We start from the raw sequence: 11,311 nt of genomic DNA, 5'->3' as shown, positions 1-11,311 counted from the left end.
TGGAAACTTCTACCTGATCACTAGTCTGTGGATGATACGGGGTAGCTACCTTATGTGTAATACCATATTTTTTCATCAAAAGCCTAAAAGGTCCATTACAAAATTGCGACCCTCCATCACTAATTATAGCTCGCGGTGTACCAAAACGTGTAAGTATATTATTTTTCAAGAACTCAATCACAACCCTATGGTCATTGGTTTTACACGCAGCCGCCTCAATCCACTTAGAGACATAGTCTACAGCGACAAGGATGTATAAGTTACCAAAAAAATTAGGAAACGGGCCCATAAAGTCAATACCCCACACGTCAAATACCTCCACAACTAAAATAGGGTTCAAGGGCATCATGTTCCTACGGGAAATGGTTCCTAATTTATAGCAACGTTCACAAGTCACACAGTAACTGTGGGAGTCTTTAAACAACGGAGGCCAATAGAATCCACACTGCAATATCTTAGCATCAGTTTTCTTAGCACTAAAGTGACCCCCACAAGCATGATCATGACAAAAGGAAATAATACTGGACTGGTCACTCTCAGGTATACATCTCCTAATAATCTGGTCTGGACAATACTTAAACAAATAAGGATCATCCCAAAAGAAGTGCTTAACCTCAGCTAAAAACCTATAACTATCTTGTTTACCCCAATGTTGGGGAATTCGACCAGTAACAAGATAGTTCACTATATTCGCATACCAAGGTAATTGGGTAACAAAGAACAATTGTTCATCAGGAAAGCTATCCCTTATAGGAAGGGAATCATCAGGGGAACTAACAACTAGCCTAGACAAGTGGCCTACTACTACATTTTCTGCACCTTTTTTATCTCTAATGTCTAAGGAAAATTCCTTCAACAATAGGATCCATCTAATCAATCTAGGTTTAGTATCCTTCTTGGAAAGAAGATACTTCAAAGCAGCATGATCAGTAAAGATTATGACCTTAGAACCTAAGAGGTAGGATCTAAACTTGTCTAAGTCAAACACAATAGCTAATAGTTCCTTCTCCGTAGTGGTATAGTTCAACTGGGCATCATTCAGAGTTTTGCTAGCATAGTAAATCACATGAAGTAATTTGTTTTCTCGCTGACCTAGCACAACACCAATAGCATAATCTGAAGCATCACACATGATCTCAAAGGGTAGGTTCCAGTTGGGTGCCTGGACTATGGGGGCGGTAGTGAGTAAATTCTTAAGCTTCTCAAAAGCCTCTAAACAAGCATCATCAATGACAAACTTAACGTCTTTTGCAAGCAAATTGCAAAGAGGTCTAGAAATCAAGCTAAAATCCTTAATGAATCGACGATAAAAACCTGCATGCCCTAAGAATGACCTAATATCTCTTACAGTTTTTGGGACCTGTAAAGTTTTAATAAGGTCAACTTTGGCTCTATCTACCTCTATACACTTCGAAGATACGATATGCCCTAGAAAAATTCCTGAACGAACCATGGAGTGACATTTCTCCCAATTAAGTACTAAATTCTTTTCCTTACACCTAGTCAAAAATAATGACAAATGATGCAAGCACTCATCGAAAGACGAACCAAACACTGAAAAATCATCCATAAAGACCTCTAAGAACCGTTCTACCATGTCAGAAAATATGGTCATCATGCAACGCTGAAAAGTCGCGGGGGAATTATAAATCCCGAAAGGCATGCGTCTATACGCAAAGGTACCAAAGGGACAGGTAAAAGTGGTTTTCTCCTGGTCTTCTGGGAAGATAACGATTTGATTATATCCAGAGTAGCCATCTAAAAAGCAGTAGTGACTATGTCCAGCTAATCTCTCTAGCATCTGGTCGATGAAGGGAAGGGGAAAGTGGTCCTTCCTAGTGACCTTGTTCAATTTCCTATAGTCAATACAAACACGCCAACTCGTGGTCACTCGGGTCGGGATTAACTCATTGTTATCATTCTGGACTCAGTAATACCAGATTTCTTTGGTACAACCTCAACGGGCCTGAACCACTTACTGTCTGAAATGGGGTAGATAATGCATGCATCTAACAACTTAAGGACCTCGTTTCGAACTACCTCTTTCATATTAGGGTTTAGTCGACGTTGCATCTCCCTAGAAGGTTTGGTATCACTCTCTAAATAGATCTGATGCATACAAACAATGGGACTTATACCCTTAATGTCAGCTATGGCCCAGCCTAAAGCTTCATTATTGTTTTGAAGTATGGTTACTAGCATACTTTCCTAATTACTATCCAGGATGGAAGAAATAATCACAAGTAAAGTCTCAGACGGGCCTAAAAACACATATTTCAGGGAATCTGGCAATGGTTTTAGGTCCAACTTAGGAGGCTCTTCTAACGAAGGAACTAGGGTAGACTTAGAAACTGGTAGTGGTTCGAACTTAGGTTTCCATCCATTACTAGTATCTAACAAAGGGGTTGAATCTAACAAAGAATTTACCTTATTAATCACATTATCATCATCAAAATCAATCCCAAAGTGAGCTAGGAATTTCTCTAATGGATCCTCTAACAAAGTGTTTGGTAATGACTCCTCGACTAATGTTCCTATCATGTTCACCAATTCTATGCTTGAGTCATCTAGTTCAGAGGGTATCCTATTAATATTAAAAATGTTCAGCTCAATTGTCATATTACCAAAAGACAATTTCATAATACCATTTCGACAGTTGATGATCGCATTGGATGTAGCTAAAAACGGGCGACCTAAAATTATCGGTATCTGGTTCTCTGGGTCAGGGACAGGTTGGGTATCTAGGATAACAGAATCCACTGGATAAATAAACTTGTCAACCTCTATGAGAACATCCTCGATCACACCACGAGGAATTTTAACGGACCTATCAGCTAATTGAAGTGTCATCTGGGTAGGTTTCATCTCACCAAGTCCTAGCTTGAGGTACACATGATATGGTAGTAAGTTCACATTATCTCCTAAGTCAAGCAACGCTTTCTCAAAACGGTATTTACCAATTGCGCAAGAAATGGTAGGGGACCCTGGGTCTTTATAATTAGGAGTAGTGGTATTCTGAATAATAGAACTCACCTGACTAGCTAGAAAGGATTTCTTCTGGACATTAAGCTTTCGCTTTCGTGTACACATATCCTTGAGAAACTTAACATAAGAGGGAATCTGCTTAATTGCATCTAGTAGTGGAAGGTTGATAGTTACCTGCTTAAAAACCTCCAATATATCATTAAAATTGGACTCCCTCTTAGTTGGAACTAGCAGCTGTGGGAATGGGGCTCTAGGGACAAAGTCGGGCTCAATATAACCCTCATTGTTCTCTTTAGAGACTCTATCAGTCTCCTCAGTTTCTGGTTTAGAAGGGTGAACTACAGCATGTTCACTATCATGCATGGAAACCTTGTTGTTTATCACTCTACCACTCCTAAGGGTTTTAATAGCATTCACATGATCAGATGGTCTTTCACCTATTTCATTAATTCCTCTAGGGTTGGGTTGAGTCTGACTAGGAAACTTACCTCTTTCTCTTAAAGACTCATTTATCTGACTAACTGGGATTTCAACTCGGAAATAGCCTGAGAGTTAGCCTGACCTATTCTCTTATTTTCTTCTAAACCTTGAGCAACAGATTGCTGAAACTGCACAGTGTTACGAGTTAACAAAGCAAGAGACTCTTCTAAACTCATAATCTTCTTATCCCAAGGGTTCTGAAACTGTGCCGGAGCTGAAGGATTCTTAGTATAGCCAAAACCTGGGGGAACCTGAGCATTACTATGCTGACCTTGATTCTGGCCCTTGAACCAACAAAAGGTTTGGATGGTTTCTCCATCCAGGGTTATAGGTTTCTGAATATGGGTCAAACTTCTGTCGGTTATCAAACCTAGTGTTGTTATAAAGAGCAATGGCTTTCTCTTCAATAGCATGGCCTTCCCAAAAAGGCTCATTCCTTCCACTACTACCACTAGAATGACCTAATTCTAAGGCTTCTATCCTTTTGGCTATAGCTGCTATTTTAGCATCTGACTCATGAGATCCTTATACCCTATTAACATTTCCTCTACTTAGAAGAATTGTTTTATGGGGTTCCCTACTATTTTCCCATTGTTGGGTCTTATCGACGATTTCATTCAAAAATGTAATCGCTTCATCAACAGTTTTATTCTCAAACCCACCTGTGTATAAGGACTCAACCATAGTTGTTGTTGAATAATCTAAACCCTCGTAGAGGATCTGAACTAACCTAACCTTCTCCAAACCATGATGAGGACATTGAGATATCAAGTCATTGAACCTTTCTAAGTACTTATATAAAGATTCTCCCTCTTGTTGGGCAAAAGTACATATTTGTGTCCTAATAGACGATGTTTTATGCCTTGGAAAAAACTTATGTATAAAGGCAGAAGTGAGTTGATCATAGTTTTCAATTGACTCAGAGTCCAAACTATACAACCAAGATTTGGCTTTATCTTTTAAGGAAAAGGGGAATAACCTAAGTTTCAACGCATCATCACTTAGGTTTTTAATTTTCAGAGTACTACAAACTTCCTCAAATTCCCTAACATGAAAATAGGGGTTCTCATTCTCCTTTCCTAAAAATATTGGGAGCATCTGTAAAGTCCCAGGTTCCAGTTCATAATTTTCCTCGGTTTCAGCTAACTTGATACAAGACGGACGAGAGGTCCTAGTTGGGTTTAGCAAAGCTTTCAAAGTTTCCATTTCTGGCACTACCAAAGGACTAGGAGTACTAGGGGTACTTTCCTCACGAAGATACAGATTCTCAAAACTGAAGTTTCCAAAAATGGGGTTCTCAAAAGAAGAGTCTTCGAGCTCCCCGCCTTCACAAGAAGAACTACTAGGTTTGTCACTAATCAAATGACCTAGAGTTTTTCTTTTCCAAGCCCATTTAAAAACTTCGGGCATACACTATAAAAACAAAATTAAAAAGAAAAGTCCTAAAAAAAAGGAAGGTATGTTCTATGCAAACACAAACAAGGCTGACTCCACCACAGCAAACCTACTGATTTCTAGCAAACAAAAAGCATGATGGATCCACTTAGATTGTTTCTAGACCAGCTTCTAATCTTTCAAACGGGAATTCGTTACAATTTAAGCAAACCCATCTGGAATCAATCCGAGTTAAAGTAAGTTGAATAGAGGCGAGGGAAGCTCGGTGGAGCTTTGATACCCAAGGCCTCACCGGTATTACAAGGCGGCGCAGTCACGCATTCAACTTACAGAAACCGTTAAGAACTTCGAAGTATGCTTAAAAGAGTAACCAGTATTTTTCGAATGACTTTCCTGTTAAGCTCGTTACCCTATCGGTCTCGTTCTATTCAAAATTTTAGGCTTAAGTTCGCGTTTGGTGTCGTTTTCCTAAGGCGGGCAAGAAGAGAACGGTGATGAAATCCGAACCCTTATCTTGTATGGCCAGTCATTGCCCTTTACTAGGAAATTAAAGCAGCCATTTTCAAGTCCTCAACATATATGCATACGAAGGAAGACAGTAACTCGCTGACAGGGGATTCGCGAGTGTTTCTACAAACTTACCTCCCGTACCAGACGGGGGACGAGCCTTTGTAGTCGACTCGGGCCACGACTCCTATGTCATGTACGAACCCGAGGGGCCGAGGTGATACCGTAATCACTGTCCTTCTCTACAAACAGTTTATATTTAAACTACCCTTCCGTAGGGTTTAAAAAATAATGTCCCAAAATTTAAAGTCCAAATTCCAAAAATATAAAGTGCAAAATAAAAAGAAAGTCTAAAAAAAATAAAAATCTACAAAAATAAAAAATGTCTCTCTTTTTTTTTTTATAAAATAAAAAAATCTTCTTCTTTCGCTCCTTTCGCTTTGCCTTTTACTCGAAGTCTTTAAGTATTCACCAAAAGCTTTGGCAAAATTTTCTTTCGCTCCAAATTCCGAGTTCTGTAAGAAAAAGACAAAAACCCAAAAATGTAAAGAAGAACAAATAAAATAAAAACCTAAAAAAAAAATCTAAAAACTCTAGCCTAAAGACAAGTCCGCATCGGCGGCGCCAAAAATTGGTGTGTTTTCAAAGTTGTTGTAGTGATAAGATTCGTTCAAGACTTGTGAAAGCAGATTTTAGACTTAATTTTAAATAAAAAATATAGGAAACTTAAATAAAAGTGATATGAAAAATATGGAGAAGACTGGGGCTATGGATTCCACTAATTACCAATATCAAAGTGATTTATTTTTCTAATTATAATTATGCAAATCCTTCATTCAAATTGATTCTTAATATTGCAAAAGTTTATTTTTTAGAAATAACAATTGTAAATCGAAAGTATGGGACATCAAAACCCTAGGCTAGAATGCTCCATCAATTGAAATAACAATTGTTTAACAAAAACCATTTTATCTATTTATTTATCAAGGCAAATAATCATATAATAATTGCATAAATTAAATAAAATAGAGATTACCACATTTCATTGGCGACATAGCTTCCTCCTTCGCCCCAGAGGATGGGTTTAGCTCATCATTGTGTAAACTTGCTCAAAATATTGATTCATGCTCAAAATTTGTTTACAAAGATGAAATGGAAAGAAAATAATGAAAATCGGGTGTTTGCAACGTTTATAATTGTTGCAAAATACTGTTACAAAGAACGATAAAAAAGAACTGATGTTGTTGTATCTCTGCGACCCTCGTGTGGCTGTCATTGTCACTGTAGCATGAACGACTACCTCTGGTGGTCTTTTGTTCTTCGTTCTTGGTGCAGCAGCAGAAACAGAGTTCTGAAAACTCTTGATTCATGCCTCCTGAGCTCTCCTCTCGACCCCAAACTCTCCGTCCCCCTTCTATGTGATCCTAGGAACCTATTTATACATCATTGCGACATTGAATCTCCCAAAATCTCTTTATTTAATCCCATTATTTCTTTTATTCTCGAAAATATATTGTTTCCAAAAATCTTTTCTGCAGCTGTATTTCTTTCCTTCTATACCTTCTTCACGCTCCAGAATATAGATCAACTCTTCCAAACACGTGCAGTACACGTTTAAATTCCTCACAACTCGTGCAAGCTCATGTTTTCCCTCCAACTCCCTGTTTGGATTAAACCAAGTTATCCAGCCAAATTTGATCGAAACAAACACCCACACTAGCTCTGTTAGGACATATCACAACTACCCATGAAGTTTCAGCGATTGAATCACACAAAAACTTCTCCAAACATTCGATCGAAATTCTGCCAGTGAAGTGAAATGTTTTCCCGCCAAAATTGGTGTTTTTGAATTTGAGAAGAAGATGTCCTCCCCCTAATCCTGTACGGGTTTCCCTTTAGCACTTGCCTTATGGGGTGCAAATAGTAATTTTTGGGCGTAAATAGTAATTTTTCTGGGGTTTTTCCGGCACATTTTTGGGGTGCTTCCGGTGCATTTCTGGGGTGCCTTTAGTACTTTATCCTGGGGTGTAAAACACCACTTTTCGAGCCAATTTTGCCGCAAGATCTTATTTCTCTATAAATACCTACAAAGACATAAAATAACAAAATAAAGACAAAATCGAGTACTAACAATACATATAATTGAGACATATTAGACACATAAATGCGTCTATCATAAACCCTAGAATATTTTTTGAAGAACAAAAGTATAATGTGAGATGAGATATATTTTCTTAAGGCTCTGGATGTCTTCTTATATAGAACTCTCAAAGTTAGGCTTTAGAATCCTTCCTTGACCGTGTTTCCTTGAGTTAGAAGTCAATTTCGCGTCCAAATATGTCCCAGGAAGTTTTCAGGTTCGTCTCATAACTTCCCGACCTTTCCCGGACGAACCTGACAAGTTAAATTCACTCCAGGCAATCACCAGTTTCGGCTCACTTGATTAAATTACTTTTGAGCCGAACACTCTCCTGTATACTCTTCGAAAATATTGATTTTTAAGCTTCAGGTTCGGCTGACTCGTGTTGATGAAGTTATCAGCCGAACCTCTCTGTAACTTCAAGTTTCAATCTTGTTTTGCCTATAACTTCTTTGTCTGAACTCGGAATGACCTCATTTTTTTGCGTTCTTTTCGTATTCTCGTTCTCTTCAAGATGATGTTAAGAACTCCTAGATTTTAATGAGTTGAATTTGAACTTTGGCCTTCCTTCATTGATAGACTCCACTTCCTCGTTCATTTAAGCACTTTATAGCTCCTTTTTGGATGATTCACATGATATGACAATAAACTAGAAAATAATCATAATAACAAGTAATATGCAAGAATTATAGCTAAAACAAGAATGGAATTGACATTCTAAATATGTAAATTAATCACTCATCATCTCTTTAAGAAGTTCACCATTTATGAAGAATTCCTGCACCATCTTCACCATATCATCTCCAACGATCTCCCAATTTTGCTGGTAGAAGCCTGCTCGAAATCCGTCTGGCCCTGGGGCAGACCAATACTTAATTTGGAAAACATTTTCTTTAAATTCATGCCCTGTTGGAACTTGAGCGAGCCTTTGGTTTTCCCCTTCAGAAATACAAGGATATATAAGACTCATGATTTTTGCATCTTCGATAGGATTTGAGGTTGTTCCAATTTCTTGGAAATGGTTCAATAAAATTTCTGACATGTCCACCCTTGAGATCTTCCAATCTCCATTTTTATCCTGCGGTGAGTGAATCTGATTGCATCTTCTTTTATAGTTTGCTTAAGAGTGGAACATTTTCGAATTTTTATCCTGATACTTAATGACATTGTTTATAGATTGTTGATAGGCAGTTTTGTTTTTGATTTTAATAGAGGTTCTTCAACTGGTTCTGAAGCCTTTGATATTCTTCCATGTCCATTTGTGGTTGGCTAATGATTTGTTGGATTTGAGATTGTGTTTCTTTTATCTTTTATCTGTATCTCCATACTCCTTAACCCTCCATACTGTCAAACCCATCTTTGTTCTCTTATCTTGTTGGTAAATTTGTAAGATTACGTGCCTTTCTTGTTCGTCTTCCATTTTTCTTGATCTCCTCCTTACAGGTTTTGTTTGACATCCAATGTTCATAGAATCTGTAGGGTTTGGATAAATTTTCATTTTGAGAGTTAGTATTCAGGAGAATGGGCGCATGATCTGATCCATAAGGTATGAGATTTTTTATGATGGCATTTGGGAAAGTACTCATCCATGAAGTAGAACACATGGCTCTGTCCAATCTTGTTATTACTTGGTTTAGCTGATTTCTGTGATTTGACCATGTAAATGGGCTTCCTAAAATGATATTTTCACGAGATTACAGCAAGTTAGACGTGCGCTGCTCATGTTTGGATGGCACTCGGTCTCCGCAGAAGCGTGGAGAAGTTAAATAAGGGAGATTCTTAAGATGTAGACGCGTGAAGTTTTAAAACGGGGAATAAAATTTACGTATCTTGCATGAGAATGTTTTTTCATTGACTGCTGGATTATTTGGAGTTATGAGGGCTTATTTTCAGTCCAATTGAGTATATAAGGGTCTACGGGAGCCAGTAAGAGGTTACGGAGAGTTTGGGAGATTATAGAGCATCACAGAGTCGAGAAAATCAAGTTCCAGAAATATTTTTCTGCTGCTGCTCATCTGAAGAACACGAAGAACAGACCATCCAAGACAGTCGTTTTTCAACAGTGGAAACGACACACAGGCGAGGGTCGAGAATCAGCGACAATACTGTTCTATCGTTCTTTTCAGTTTGTAACACTTATAACTGTTACAAACCCGGCTTTTAATAGGTTTTCTCCATTTCATCTTTGTAAACACCCTTTGAGCAATAAAAATGAATTTTGAGTGTGTTTTCAACATGATGATGAGCTAATTCTCCCACGAGCAAGGCAATGAGGAAGCTATTCACGCATGAATAATGGGTAACTATTTCATTTTCTCTAATTTTTAATTATAATTCACTCAATCACTGCTCTTGCATAGTTTTTAAATGTTTACATAATTTTCTTAATTACTTGTGATTCAATTTGATAGATTATACTTTGTTTAATCATTTGATAGTCTATGCTTGAGGAATACAATTAATATTTGAGAATATGTTTGATTATTTGTGAATTAAGAAATAAGGGACTTAAAAGATAATTAGAGTTTTGGATTATTTGCCATAATTTATTCATGTGTGATAGTGGAATCAGTGTCTTGGTTATTCCTAATAATTTTGAATTAAGTTTTGTTTGTTTTTAAATTTCATTAAATCTAAAATCTTTTGCTTTCACAAGTCTCAACGAACTTTTTACTACAAATCAATTGAAAACCACATCAATTTTTGGCGCCGCCGACGCGGACTTCTCTTTAGGCTAGAGTTTTTAGATTTTTTTTTTTAGGTTTTTATTTTTTTTTCATTTTTATTTTATTTGTTCTTCTTTACGTTTCTGGGTTTTTGTCTTTTCCTTACAGATTTTGGAATTTGGAGCGAAAGAAAAATTTGCCAAAGCTTTTGGTGAATACTTAAAGATTTGGAGTAAAAGCAAAGCGAAATGAGCGAAAGAAAAGGAGAATAAAAATTAATTAAAAAAAAGAGAGAGAGAGACAATTATTTTTTTTTATTTTTTTTTAGAATTTCTTTTTGATTATCTTTTTCTTTTGCACTTTATTTTTGGACTTTGGACTGTGGACTTTGGGACTTTGTTTTTTTTAAACCCTACGGAAGGGTAGTTTAAATATCAATTGTTTGCAGAGAAGGACGGCGATTACGATATCGCCTCGGCCCCTCGGGTTCGTACATGACATAGGAGTCGTGGCCCGAGTCGACTACAACGGTTCATCCCCCGTATGGTACGGGAGGTAAGTTTGTCGAAACACTCGCCAATCCCCTGTCAGCGAGTTACTGTATTCTTTCGTTTGCATATATGCTGAGGATTTGAAAACGGCTGCTTTAATTTCCTAGTAAAGGGCAAGGACTGTCCATACAAGATAAGGGTTCGGATTTCCTCACCGTTCCCTTCTTTCCCGCCTTAGGAAAACGAAACCAAACGCGAACCTAAGCCTAAAATTTGACTAGAACGAGACCTATAGGGTAATGAGCTTAATATGAAAGTCATTCGGAAAATATTGGTTAATATTTTAAGCATGCTTCAAAGTTCATGATGGTTTCTGCGAGTTGAATACGCCGCCTTGTAACGCCGGTGAGGCCTTGGGTATCAAAGCTCCAATGAGCTTCCCTCGTCTCGATTTAACTTACTTAAACTCGGACTGATTCCAGAGGGGTTTGCTTAAATTGTAACGAATTTCCTTTCGAAGGATTAGAAGCTGGTTTAAAAACAATCTAAGTGGAGCCATCATGCTTTTTGTTTGCTAGAAATAAGTAGGTTTGTTGTGGTGGAGTCATCCTTGTTTTTGTTTGCTTAGAACTTCCCTTCCTTTTAGG

At 37.6% G+C, this 11,311-nt stretch overlaps 1 pseudogene; it reads left to right on the top strand.

Annotated features, from left to right (window-relative positions):
• The first annotated feature begins 4,207 nt into the window (after positions 1 to 4,207).
• Positions 4,208 to 4,307, top strand: LOC113276802 (annotated as a pseudogene).
• Positions 4,308 to 11,311: the final 7,004 nt, after the last annotated feature.

This window comes from Papaver somniferum, chromosome 4 (assembly GCF_003573695.1).
Source record: "Papaver somniferum cultivar HN1 chromosome 4, ASM357369v1, whole genome shotgun sequence".
Taxonomy (NCBI): Eukaryota; Viridiplantae; Streptophyta; class Magnoliopsida; order Ranunculales; family Papaveraceae; genus Papaver; species Papaver somniferum.
This window is presented reverse-complemented; position numbering and strand designations above follow the sequence as displayed.